The 14,813-nt window shown below is 33.9% G+C and overlaps 1 long non-coding RNA gene across 3 annotated transcripts in view; it reads left to right on the top strand.

Moving 5' to 3' along the window:
* The window catches only part of LOC132393107 (uncharacterized), a 35,196-nt gene that overhangs the window by 5,256 nt on the left and 15,127 nt on the right, over positions 1 to 14,813 (top strand). The gene's annotated exons all lie outside the window — the stretch shown is intronic.

Below are 14,813 nucleotides of genomic sequence, written 5' to 3'. Positions count from 1 at the left end.
GGGCTTGACAGGTAAATTGGTTTAGTTGGAGTTGTTATCCAGCTGACTCGCCCGTTGATCCGGAGCTGGCTCTCCTCAAGTAATTCACCCGAATAAGAGCAGCAGGGATGAAGGAAAGAGACAGATCAGTGCGGAAGAAGTAGGTTTGACTCTCTCTTCCCACCCTTTTTTTTCGCTGATACTACTAGTTTTACAAAGTTCTAAATAATTTTGCTCGGGAGGGGGCTTTTTTTTCCCATTCTTCTCGCTGTCCTGTGCTTTAAGTTGGCATTTGTCTACAGAGCCTTCTCAGTCTTCCCTCAGAAAAGCGGTGAAGTAAGCTTAAACTTAGGAACGGTCTGAGTGACGGTTTCTTACGGTAGCGGTAGAATATCGGAGCCGATTTTCAGGGGGGAAGGAGGTTGCCGGTGAAGACAAGATGAAAAATATGGGAGAGCGGAGATTGGAAGAGTTGTCTAACTGAGCGTCGGTGACTTTCACTGACATCCACTACTCTCGATGTCGTCAAGCCCCCTCCCTGGTTTCGGTCGGTAGCCCCGTCATGACAAGTTTTAAATTAGCGCAAGTTTAAGGCATCAGCGCATCTCTCTTCCTCCATCTCAATTTGGACAAGTCATAGCCGAACCGTAATTAATTTTGACTGTAATTTGCAGTCAGCATAAGGCCACGGGCCAGGCAAATCGTGCAGCTCCTCGGGACACTTGTTCTTCTTTAATTCACTAACGAATCATTCCGAGAATTGAAACTACATTTTTCACGGTGAATCTTTTCCCAGCCCTGGCAAAGGCTGCGTGTCTCACTGAGGAGGACGCTCACAGTTCGAGATGCCTACTCAATTGATCCACGCATTTAATTTCAATATTACTGTAAATGTCAATGCCGTGGCCCAATCTGAGATATCTGTTGCACCCCCATCCCTACCAATTACACAATCGACTCCATGTAAAATGGCAGTTTTTTTCCCTCTCTTCTTGCAACCTACATTTCTCACAACTATCTTGGCGGATTTTTTGTTAAACGGGCAGTTAGAAGCTTCCTTTTTAAATTGAATTTCGAACTTTTTTTTGAGACATTAAGATTGAGCGAGTATTGAGATTTGATTAAACCTCTCCCACCCCCACCACTAGCACCCCGGTATCGTTGGCGCAAATGAGTATTTCTACGTATCAAATCTTTGAATCTTTTATTTAAAGTTATTGGCTGATGTCGGAGATGGATTTAGGGTATGTTTAAGGAAATTAAATTCGGGGGAAAGATGTAACTTGTGAAATGACGAACTAATATTGAAACCTGATGTCTCAGTCGTATTAAAATTGCAAATATATCTTAAATTATATGTTAATTATTTTGAATTTGCAGAGTATAATTTTGTTCGGTGAATGGGACGCTTGGAAATCATTCTTGATTTTGATTCCAAATTATGGAAAATGTAGGTGTAAAGCAGAAGTGTGTTAAAGTACTTAACATATTTTAGTGTATAAAACTGATTGGGATTCTAAACTTTACGAGTGTAAAATTCCAGATGTTAATCATTTATTATATCCCTCAATATTTAAGTTTATGTTGATACAATTATTACTTCTGATCTTGCGATTTAGTCCTGATGGGAAGTGTTGGAATAACCCCCGAGTCCAATTGGTTGGAATTACACTTGTTTTCAGACAGATGGGGCCAATGCATTTTAATTCTGAATGGTATGCTGAATCTGTAATGAAAATCCTCAGAAATATCAATCTGATCTTAAAACCATGAAAATAAAGTGTTTCTCCTTTCTTCTGTCACCCCACCCACTTCCAGTTCTAGAATTTGGTTGAAGATACAACATGTTGCATACTTTTGGTCATTTTTGAAACATTTCTATATTGTTAATAGAAAATAGAGCTTTTAATGAACAGTTATCACAAATAATTTTGTTTTGGCAATAACAATATTTTTGATGTTACTGGCTTCATTGTTCAATGGAATTTCATTAAACCTTCCTCCCCCTCCACACACACACACACACACACACACACACACACTCACACTCACTCACACTCACACACACACACACTCACACACAAAACTTCTGTACACAAGTGAGAATGTATATAAGTGACTTCTTTTCGATTTAAATAAAATATTGGCTGATGTTGGAGATCGATTGAGGGTAGTCTTGAAATTAAATTTGTGAGAACGCTAAGTAATTTTCAAAATAATATATCAATCTGGAAAGTTGATTCCCTAGTCATATCAAAACTAAGTTTGGTTTTGATGTATATTACATTTCCTTGATAGTTTGCATTTTAAATATTCTGAAAGTAGAAAATTGTCAAAATTTCAAGATAATTAAACTGCATATTGTATTTTGTCTACATGACACAACATACAATATGCTTCAAGTTCACAAGTTTTCAAGTTTGCAAATAGGATGGCTTCTTTTGAAAGCTGTTTAGACTACATAGTTAAGTTAAATCTTTAAAAATCTTTTTGTCATTTAATCATCACTAGATATATCCTTTGAATATTAATGCTGTACTATTATTTTTACATTTGAATTAAAGTGCAACTTATCACGATGCAAAACGAAGGTTGAATTGCATTGCACGTAGTTTACCAGAATGATCTTAAGTTACAAAATAATGAATAAAAATTCATAGACATGCTGTGTTATTTATTACAGCCAGGATTTGGATGCAATTTATATTAAAAGTGTAACTGTGTATGAAAAGATGCTGTATCAAGTTTTCATTAAACATAGAAATATTTAATTTATTAATTAGTCCAGGGACATAGGGCAATACAGTGTTAGTTTGCTTCTTAAATAGATATACAGATTTCTTCCATAATTTCCTAAATGATTTTTAATTTCAGGTAGTCTAAAACAGTCAGTGTTTCTACTTCCTTTATCTCTACACTATATTCTTCCCTCAGGAGAATGCTTTAGCAAGAGAAAATGAAAGAAAACTATCTTCAGGGAAATTATATTTAATGTTACTGTTGGATTATTTGAGAAGATGAGAATGATAGAACTGTATTAGCTATAACTTGAACAAAAACATAAAATCCCATTGTTCATTCTTTTTCAAGTATTATCACAACAGTCTGCTTTCCTGTTTTTACATTGTGTTGGCTTCATAATTAGCTGTTTAAGTGGTGTATTGTGAGTGGAGAAAACACTTAGATGAGTAATTTGTTCAGTGAAATATAAAAATGATTTTTAAAAAATATCTAAATATACATTTAAGTTGTATAAAGCTGAGGAACACTTTTTATGGATACTAATTACAATGGGTAGCTTTTAGAATATATTAGATTCCGGTTAATTGGGGTTCATTGGGACCAGTATTAAAAGTTTGCTCCAATTAGTTGGAGTTTCATGAAAGTCGTTAAAAAGGTTTTAAAGGGCAAACTATTGTTTAACTAAGTAACAAATTATGTATTTAAATGAAATACAGAAGAAATTAGAATGCTACCTAAACTACTACAGTATTACAAATGTGAAATAGTTCCTAATAGTCGTCGATGAAGGAATTAATCCAGTGTATGCTGCCACGTTCTTTTGATTGACTGTAAATGAATAAAATCAGCGCAGAAAAAACCCAGTGCAGATAATGGACTGCCTTCAAACAATGCTTTGGATGATTGCATCCTCCAGATCTTCATTTTATTGGTAACATCCAAAATGATTGTTGATACCTTCAAATTCTTTATAGTTTCTACCTTGTTGAAGTAGTGAAATTTTCATTTTTCACCCGCCCGGCCGTTTCTAGCATCTCCAAGCCTGAAATCTTGTAACCGCAGGGAGCAGAATAGTTCTGAATTGTCTTGCTGCTTATTACTCACCAGCTATCAGTGACAAAAATCACTGCTTTTTGAACATACACAAGTGATGCTACTTTAGAAAATTGTTCACTCTAAGACAGTGTTTTACGGCCACATGACGTGCATGCAACTGACACCAGTTTTTTTTTTAAAACTGTTCAGGCACAGTCTCCTGTCCCAATTAAGTTGCACAGTGTTCCTAAATAAACTAAGGGAACCCCAGCTGTTTTCTCAACTTGTTTTTGTTCTTTAAGAGTTGTCACAAATAAGTGACTGCTCTAAATACTGATGGCCCAATTAATTGGAATCAACTGTAATTTATTAAATGTACAGTATCTTGGATTATGGATCTGCATCAGATTGTAATTCTTAACTGAGATATACTCATTACATTTTAAAGTTTGCAGATGAAAGAAATTGGTTTGAAATAAGTAAGAGAACAGATTGAAACTTCTGTGAACGTTGGTGATGAGTATTTTTGTTTGGTTCTGCTTTGGTTGTTAATGCTGTAAAACAGATGAAATGAAATTTTGAGATTGGAATGTTTACTATTACATTTAGTTTTTAAATAGCGTCAATTATTGTTGATCATGTGGTGGTTAAACGTCTCAATTCTATGAGAATATAGTATTAGCGATTAGAATTTCGTGTACAAATTTATTTCAGAAATTTTCTGTTACTTCATGTGCAGTGGCTAATAATTTTTTTTGGTATAAGTTTTGTTGCTTCTATAACAAATTGCAGGAAAAAAAAGCACTAGGGCCATGGAGAAAACTTTGCCTGTATTGTCATGATTTTCTAGTTAGGCCTAAATCAAGCCGATACTTCTACTGTACATTCCTTTTACCTTGCCCTAAGAAACTAGAGGTTTTGCACACCATTGGTAAATGACAAAAAGTGAAATATCTGTAGGTTAATAATGGAAAAGACAAATGGAATACAAATTGAGAAATTTGTATAGCTTTCTTTAGAAGGATCCATGGAAAATAGATCCTTAACCCTTCAAGCACCAAAAGACTTTCTTTCTAGTTATACAGACAGACTGCTTTCAAGTCTATTTTTTATATATATATCAATATATTTTCATATATTTATTTTTAGGCACCTTTAAAAAGTAGTTTCTAAATTTGAATTTTAGAAACCAATGGTGTTTTTTTTTTAATTTTGTTTCTGAAAGTGTGCAAACAGGCTTTCACTCATGATTTGAACAAGATCAGTTTTATTATTGCTGTTAATATTAAAATATTCCCAAAATCTCTTAATAGTTAATTGCAGAGTGAATTTATTCACAACTATTTTGTGTGCTCCTTGGCTACAAAGGTGTGCATTCTTTGTTGTGAATTAGCATGTTAGTTATTCCTGTGTTACATTTCTTAACTTTCTTCAGTCAGAATAAGATCTGAGATTGCCAAGCTACCTGTCTTTATGTTATGTAGTCATCAATGAGCTTGCTTTCTTATTCAGTTAAATTGGACAAAGGGATACATGGGTGAAACTGCAGAAATTTAATGATTATCTCTGTCATTTTATCACAAGGAATTTCATTTGCTACCACATGAAGGCAAGTATAACTGAAATAAAAGAACCAATTTGACTTTTCATGGTATCAACAAGGCAGAGAATGAATGAAATTGATTATAACTAGGTATTTCCCACTGCATGTAGCATTAATTGGGTTATTCTAGAAATTTACAAGTATAATATCTTAATATTAATACCTGTCAATTATCCTTTGCTTGAAACATATCTTCATTTCCTATGCAATACATCTGACAGACGAACTGATAACCTGCTATTGCATCTGATCTTGAAATGACTGAGGAAAAAATAGCACCAGCTGGATTGAGTTTATACTGTTACTCATTTTAAGGTGCACCTGGCAGTGATAGAATTGCCTAATATTCAGTTAGTCATCTCAATGAATGAATCAATATTTTCATTAAATCAAATAAAGCAGATCTTAATTGTTACTGTGGAATCTTTTTCAATTTATTCTTTTGATTTTTCTAATGGTGGTCAAGGAGAAGACTTTCTTGCTTTTCTTTCCATTTTCAAAACTTTTCAGTGCTGTATAACTCAAGCTATTGCTTGGAAATTTATGGTTGCATATCCTGATGAAACACCAAAAAACTTGTTCTGTGAGCTGTAAGCATGCAATATGGAAAATGCATTGAAATACTGGATAACTGAGCTGGAACATTTCAGTGATTTCCTCTATTTTTCTAGGACTTTAAATACTGCTGGGTTATAGCTTGGCAATCATTTTCTTATCTGTTTTTGTATGCAAGTGCAGAACTTACATTAGTGATACATTAACCATGGGCTAGTTCATTTAAATCTTCCGTCTTCTGAATTTGGCTACAGTGGATCGTGGTACTACCACTTGTTGTTCAGTCAAGTCGGACTCTTTATGACCTCATGGCAAGATACAGAAGTAGACCCAGGTTGGGACCCGGCTGGGCTTGAACTCAGGACCATCTGCCTTGATGTCCAGTGTTGATAGAAACATAGAAAATAGGTGCAGGAGTAGGCTATTCGGCCCTTTGAGCCTGCACCACCATTCTGTATGATCATGGCTGATGATCCAACTCAGAACCCTGTACCTGCTTTCTCTCCATACCCCCTGATCCCTTTAGCCACAAGGGCCATATCTAACTTCCTCTTAAATATAGCCAATCAACCGGCCTCAACTGTTTCCTGTGGTAGAGAATTCCACAGATACACCACTCTCTGTGTGAAGAAGTTTTTCCTCATCTTGGTCCTAAAAGGCTTCCCCTTTATCCTTAAACTGTGGCCCCTCGTTCTGATGCCACTACACCACCAGCCGGCCCTACCACTACTGCAGTGAATCCTTTTGTACATGCTTTAAATTTATCTTGCACTTTTGACTAGGTGCATGGTGTAAATTAGAATATTACGCACATTGCCTGCCTAATGTAGTCATATTTATGTTTTATTGCCCTTTTTTCAATTTTTAATTTTTGGGTTTATTTTCCATGTTACTGATGTGCACTCTTTCACAAATCATTGCGGAGACAGTTGATGCCATTTCCTGGTTAGGATGTTTCTTTTGATCATCTGAGAATTTAAAACTGGTACTGTTTTAAAATATAATGGGGGGGGGGGACATTTAGATTCTCCCCAAGTAATTCAGCAACTAAAAAAAATAGTTCCTATGGAAACAAAAACTTATGGCTGAATTCAGCCATTTGGCTAGTTCTAGCTATTTACAATACTGCTTACAAAGTTTCTGAAATGGCAAAAGCAAATTTCTTCCAGGCTGTTCTTGAATATTCATACAAAAATGTACTTTTCCTCAAAAAAGCTAGTTATTTTGCTATGATATTTTATAAGAAATAAATTTGGTATATGGTTGTACATTGCTGGTAAAATATGAAACAGCTCTTGATTTGTGTGTGTGTATAAAAAAAGAGCAAAATCAGCAAGTTTAGAATGCTATCTTAACCACTTTTTAAATTCATTGGGGGTTAAGAGGTAACATTAAATCTGATCAAAGTTTTAATAGGTTAGAAGATCCAATTAATTCACCTTTTTAGAATTGGACTAATTGTGTATTTTTTATCTTAACTGAATAGAAATATTAAAACAAACTTTTGATATTTAGCTGTCAATTGGTGCAAAACTGTATAAACTCCCTGCAGGTGAAGCTTGCAAAATCGAGAGCTGGGTGTAATGCTTATCATTCAGACAGTTACAATGCATATGTTGGTCTCTTCAGTTTGGTAGACTATCATTAATGTAAGTCTCAAAGGTAAAACAAATTGCATAAAATTTGTTGCTTTTGGCATAACATTTACTTGATGTCCTGCTTATGAAATTGATCTTCACTGTTCAGAAAATCAGTATCAGTGTCAAAAACAACTTATTTTATTAAGAGCACAAAAATGGTGAAGTACGTTTTTAGACAAATTTTTAAGAAATTATTTTCTTGGAAAAATGCTCAAAATAGATTCTTGCATAGAATATTATTTTGGGAAATAGAAAAACACCATTGTGTGGTACAGTACTTTTAATAAATTGTTACATTAAGATCCATATTTTTAAACTGTAACCCAAACATTAATTTGAAATCAATTAACAAACAGCAGACAAACTGAAATGTAGTTTAACATGACTAGGTTTTCATTCATTGAAAGAAATTAATTGACAAAATTGTTAATTTTAAAACTTGGATTAATTATGTAAAATACTAAGTATAGTTTTGTAAATTAAGAACTTGATGAATTTTTGTCCAGTAAGTTCCTAGACTAATTGGCTTTCTCCTTTTCTCACTTTGAATCCTCTTTGGCTGTTAGTGATGAGTCGAGACTTGATGTGATTTGTGATGTTGTTGATGAGGTTCATGTGACTTCCTAGGTGGTTGATTAATCTGAGCAGCTTTTTGATAAAGCCACATTTAATCCTGTTCCCCATCTTGGCATTGGTGTCTTGAAAGACAGCTGTCACATTGAGGAATACCTTTGAGATGCTGTTATTTTGGTGACTTCTTGTTTCTTGTGCTACAGTGATGCTATTACAGCTTAAAGTGTTGGAGTTCAGTTCTGACATCTGTAAGGAATGTGTATGTCCTCACTGTGGAATACTTGGCTTTCCTCTGGGTGTTCCAGTTTCCTCCCATAATCCAAAGACATACCAAGTAGTGGGTTAATTGGTCATTGTAAATTGTCACATGATTAGGTTGTGGTTAAATCAAGGTTGTTGGATTTGCTAGGTGGTGCTGCACGAAGGGTCAGTTCCACTCTGTTTCTGTAAGTAATAGATCAATGTTGTTTGAGTCCTCCAGTTCTTGTGCCATAAGATTCCATTAACTCTTACATTTCATACTCGGCTACTTCATTGAACCCAGCTTCATTTGTCAGATGTGCAGTATCTTTTTGCACTTCTTTAGGTTTTGCTTTGCAAAAATTTTCTGGCTAGAATTTCCTTTCTATGCCATTTGTTTTTTGCATGAGTTACATAATCCTGAGAAGTAGAATTGCAGTCTGTGGCTACCTTGATGTACTAATTCCTGGATGGTAAGCTTCATTGAATCCTACAGGTTAAAAAAAACCCTTGAAAGGCCTACTCTAGCCTATGTGTTGTAGTAATGAGGTGTTAGAGAACTGGTGTACAACCTGCATGTTGTCAGCCATATCCTCAATGGATGTTTGAGGCATTGTTGATGATTAGTGAGGCTTTGTTCAATTTATTCATTGTTAAATTTGGGAGAGCAGTGCTGTCACTAGTCTTTTGTGTTAGATTGTTTCACTACTATTCAATTAGTCTTTTGAATATTGCTTTGGAGTCCTCTATTTGTATGGTAAACTGAGAGGCTTAAGTATAGTCACCCATGGCATTGCTTTGTTCTTCTCTTTGGAAGGAATCTTTTATTGCCTTCAAGCTTTGAGTAGTTTTTGTATCCCTCTGGAGAGGACATCCTCTTCCCAAAGAGATCCTTGTTAAACACCTGTTTTTCAGCAGTTATCTTCCTCTGATTTCAATTACTTGGCAATGTACTTGCTGCCCCCCCCCCACAGGGTTAATATTCAAGTTTGCATGCTTCTTGAAACACTTTAAACTGGCCATTTATGATAATGAATGTGTCAATATTTTCAGAAGATCCATTACCCTTGCATTCTTTCAAGTCTTGTCATAATAATCTTACCTTCTCTTGGATCACCATCAAATTCAGGGGCACATGTTATTGATCCTGATCTTTTCTTCACTCTTTCCATTCTAACATATTTGCCCTTCATTATATGAAATACACTCTTGTGTAATAAATTGGCACCATGTTTTATTTTGTCAGCATCGTTAAGCAATTACCCTGTTGAAGCTGCAAGAACTAATGAACAGCTAATCATCAAGCATCTGTTATTCACTTTTGTTGGTATTAATGAGTATAGCTTGCTATGTTTTCTTAGCAGAATTGTATTCTTTAAAACTACTAGGGAGTTTTGAATGAGGCTCAAAATAAACCATAATGAGCAAAAGATTGTGATCTCTCTGACAAAATGATTGCCTTAAAGGATGTGTGAAATGCAGTTGGATGAAGACTAGTAATAACTAGTGGGCCAGTTATTACAGAGAAAAATAGCTTGACAAAGTGCAAAAGGTGACTGATTTTTGATCAAAGGTTTGAAAATTTCTGTAAATTGGAGAACTATTTCATTTGCAAAGCTAATAGTGTGGTATTCTAGGAAACCATTTTATTTTCCACCATACCCCTTTACAAAGAGTTATGTGGTACATTGTGCATCTGAAGAAGGTGGGATAGAATAGTTTAGCTTCTGAATTTTCAATATTAGTGACAGTACATAGTTGTGCAAAAGACATGAAGCAGACTTGCATCTATTCTTTGGCTCTTTATTGCCTATTTTGTGATTTTTTTTAAAGCTCTAGTATAAATTTTTAATTTATCCAAACATGTTTGAAGATTCAATTTGCACATTTTTTAAAATATTAAGCTGGTTACATACAGCTTATCAGTAATGAATATAATATTCAGGTGTAACCAATTTGTAAAGCTCCATTTAGCAGTACTTTTTATTGCATTTTTTATTTTTTCTTAATTTTGTCTCTTAATTGTGTTTGAGTTTTAATTCACTTCCAGGCCCACATAGCTTAAGTTGAGTGGCAAAGGAAGATATTTTTGTGGAATAAATATTTTTTTAAATTAGGCTACCAAACATTAATTATTCCTTTTGGATGAGTATTACCTTAGAATTTCAAAGGTTCTGCCTGATAGGAATATTTGACTTATAAAAATTATTTTTAAATTCCGTGTAACATGAATTTAGTAAAATGTTTCACTGAGTATTGAATGGAATAAGCTATAGGTAGAATACAAATGCCTTCTGACTCATTTCAAGAATTTGTATACTCTTGATTTAAAGTCACTTTGTCTATTTTTAATCCAAACTACTATTGAAGTAATAGGAGTAAACATGAATTGAGAATTGATTATTTCAATAATTTTCCAATTTAATGAGCTCAATTTAGAAATTGTGAAATTGTAGACTTGATGCAACATTAAAACTTATAGGGTCACAATGAGCTGACTACAGTTATTTCCTAGTGGTTGTACTGTCCATCACAGACTGGATTGTAGAAACTTTTCATATTTTATATTTAATGCTGAAGGGAGGCCTTATTAGCATTTTGCATTCTGTAACCTGTTTGTAAGGAATATTTCACATTTATCCACTAGAGACTTAATTGAGCACTTAAAGAAAATTTAATTAGCATAGGGCAAGCAGTGTAAAAAGACACACCTGAAACATTTTAAAAACGGACTAAAGTCTATAATTGTCAAAAGTAGTATGCTATGTTACATGTTTAATGCTAAATTATTTCCATGGATGGGCACATTTGTGCAAGTTCAAACTGAGTAGTTTTGGTGTCAATCAATTGGAATTATCTATTCAAGTTTTCATGAGAACTATTTTTAGCATCTTATTTAGCTTGTGTGGTACCAAATGGAATAAATCAAGTGAAGAATATGTCAAAGCCTTAGAATCTACTGTTTAAAATTAAGTCAGTTAAAATTTCAAACTCTTCGCATCCCAAAGCTGCCTTTTACAGGCCTTTTATTTTTATTGTGGCTTTTGTCATTTAGTTCACTTAGAGACGCTATTGTTGTGTTGGAATGAAAAGCTAGTAATCTTATAAAATTTAGTGCTTTTAGGCAGGTGAAATATTGTTTTAGTTTTTGCTGGAGAAAACTTGCATGTGTATGTAATTTGTTTTGCAAATTTTCTGAATTGAAGGTTTTAAAAAAATCAGTTTTTTGAATTGTAGGTATCTTAATTAATTTTTTTAAACATTTATGAGAGTACTAGTATTCAGACTGTTGAAGGACAGCTTTCAGCTGGAGTTGTGCCCTTAGCCAAAAATAATGAACGTAAGTCTTGTATGATAAATAAGTTTTGCTTTTCAGTTTAAGAGTAGTTCATTGACATTTTTTCATCATACAATGGAAATCTTATGGATATCATGTTTTGCTTCTAAATTATCTTAATGAGAATAAAAACTTGATTTTTTTTGTGTGGTAAATGAGACATTAAAATGCTGATGGAATATTAATCATTACATGTTTTGGCACTGACCTTTTCCATGTGTTTTTAGTTAACCCTCTAATTAGGAATGAAATGTACATAAGTATTATTGCTGCTTCTTTTGATTTGCTTTTTAAAAAATAAATAATTCACTTTGATGTTCCAATGTATCAATTAAACTGAAACAATTCCTGACACCCAATGACCCTCTCCATTTTGAGTGGATTTTGGAATTGTTTCCAGGGTAACCTGAAATAAAGATTTCTGTCCATGTGTCGATGTTATTTTTTTAATTAACCAATTCTAGTACACTTCAGTGTAGATAGAAAGAAAAATTGTTTCTTTATCTGCACAAACTCGATATCTGAATATCAGTTAGTCATATTTAAGCAGAATGTTTAGTAGTTATTGTTTTAAATGTAGTTTTAAAACTCCCAAACTAGTTCAGTGTTTTCTTGCACATCACTTTTACTGAAGGAAATTTTAAGCTCTTTTATCGTTTTCTTTGAAATATCAGTTATATTGATCATTATTTGCTTGGTTGGAGTTTTTTTAAATTCACACATGCCCTCTGTCTGGTTTCATATCACTATAAATTAAACTTATCTGTATTTAATATCATGTGCATCTTTTTTTTAAATAACTTGCAAAGTGTTTTAACTGAAAGAAATCCAGTCATGCAAATTGCAGCAGCAGTTTTACTATTGTTTTGCTTTGGTCTCAAGATATGAGATTAAAGGTACAGTTATGGTAAGTATAAATTAGAATTGGTTGTGGATTTTTAAAATGGAAGCTAATGTATCTAACAAAAGTCAGTTTAAAAATTATGGAGTAACACTTCAAAGAATTTAATTGTCTTCAGTTTACTGTAACCTTAATCGTTACTCAAAGTTGGGCAGATTTACATCAATGATGCTTTTTACATGTAGTTATTGAGCATTATTGGTGTTCATAGAGGCTTCAGAAATTTAAAATTAAGTCAAGTCCTGTTGAATGTTTTAAGACACCTTTGTTGACTGGATGCATGTACAAAATGCTTGAGTACTTGTATTTGTGATGGGGATCATTTTTAATAAACTATTGACTTCATACTCTAGATTTAAGATGCTCAAAATTAAGTATTATGTTGTCATTTGCAAAGATGCAACTTGCTGTTTTAGTGCACAGAATAAAGTATATTTTTACAGAATTGCTTGCTTTAAAGACCCAGCCAAGGCAACATGTTATGTCCTTGAGCAAGGCACTTAACCACACATTGCTCCAGTCCACCCAGCAGAAAATAGGTACCAGCAAAATGCTCATGATAGACTGGCATCCTATCCCGGGGGGGGGGGGTCTTGTACTCTCAGTCGCAACGCGCCATGGAAACTGGCATAAGCACCAGCCTGATGAGCCTATAAGGCTTGGGACAGACTGTAACTTTAACTTGCTTTAAATGCAATATTTTGAGGGGTGGTGGTGTAGACTAACGACCATCTTCAAAATATAAATATTGTGACAGTGACATTTAAAATTCTAATTTCTGACCAACAGTATTAGTTACTCAGGTGCATTGAGTAAATATTGGCATTTCATTCAGCAAAAATGTGAGATTTTTTATTTCATTGCCCTTGAACAGATGCGAAGTATGAAAGTGCTCACACTCATACAGCATTAGTAATAAGATGTGTTTTGGCAGGCTGCCATAAGATAATCTTATTCAAACTTGGATTTTACAAGTTTTGTCAGAAAGCAAAGGGGTTTTTCATCATTTTACGATGGTAGTGTCAGCTATTTTAAAGAATCAAAGTAGTATGAATTGAGGATGTCAGTTGGCATTGTCAGGTCAGACAGGCTTGGCAACCAGTCCATTTGTGTTTTATTAAAAGTGAAATGGCAGCTATTTTTGTAAATCCTTTTGGTGGATATTTATAAGAAATTAATACCGAGGCATGAAAGCTAATTCATTTGAGGTGGCTGGATTTTTTCCTTCCCATTGGTCTGTTTCTCTATTTACCTATAACATTAGCAAATTCTAGAATACTGTTTGAAATGTAATCTATAAGCTGTCCAGGATTTTGTTTTTGGATATTTGGAACAGACTGGATTTGCTAGATTTTTATTTACACAGTTTCACTAAATTTGCTTGAAGTTGAAAAATTACTAATTTAACAGAACAATTTGTGTATAACATTTTCTGTATTCAGAATTGAAAGTAAACAGCATTCAATACTTTGAACTATCATTGTCACTTCTAAACATTTAGTATGTATAAATAATTTGGTTTTATTGATGACCAATTTCCCTAACAAGTTTCAGAACCTGAATACAAAGCTGATTGACTTTCTAGCTTTACAGCTTAATATTAAAATTCTAATAAATTTGGTATGATTGTTTTGACTTATTCTCATTTCTTTTTTTTTAGTTTTCCTTGTTATTTGAGAATGAAGTTTATGCTGTAATTAATCTCACCTGATTGAAACCCATTTACTGTATTAGTGGTTGTTGCTCTTGAGAAACCTCTGCAATTTACAACTTTTTGTTTGCTTAATATGCATGGTGAAATGCCTTTACTCACATTGGCCTGTGCATCCGAAGATTTTCATTAAGGAATGCAATACTGACATACAAAAATTTCAAGCTTATTGTCATCTGACTGTGTGTGAGAGACCAAACTAAATGACATTCCTCTCAACCACACTTCACCCATAAAACATGTATCACACTGCACATAAAATACTACCACAAATAAGTTAATAAAATATAATGCAAAATGCATGTAGCACAGGTAAACAGTACAGCAGTAAACAGCTCATTGTCATAGTGATGAAATCCCAGTGGTGGCAGGATATTCATTAATGTCTAAGATTGAAAGAAGCTGTTACCTAGTCTGGCAGTTGTAGTCCTGATGTCTCCTTTAACAGTAGTGGATCAAAGAGATTGTGGGATTTGTGGTAAGGATCCTCATCAATG

Source organism: Hypanus sabinus, chromosome 4 (assembly GCF_030144855.1).
Source record: "Hypanus sabinus isolate sHypSab1 chromosome 4, sHypSab1.hap1, whole genome shotgun sequence".
Taxonomy (NCBI): domain Eukaryota; kingdom Metazoa; phylum Chordata; class Chondrichthyes; order Myliobatiformes; family Dasyatidae; genus Hypanus; species Hypanus sabinus.
The sequence above is the reverse complement of the archived record's forward strand: the minus strand, read 5'-3'. Positions and strand labels throughout refer to the sequence as shown.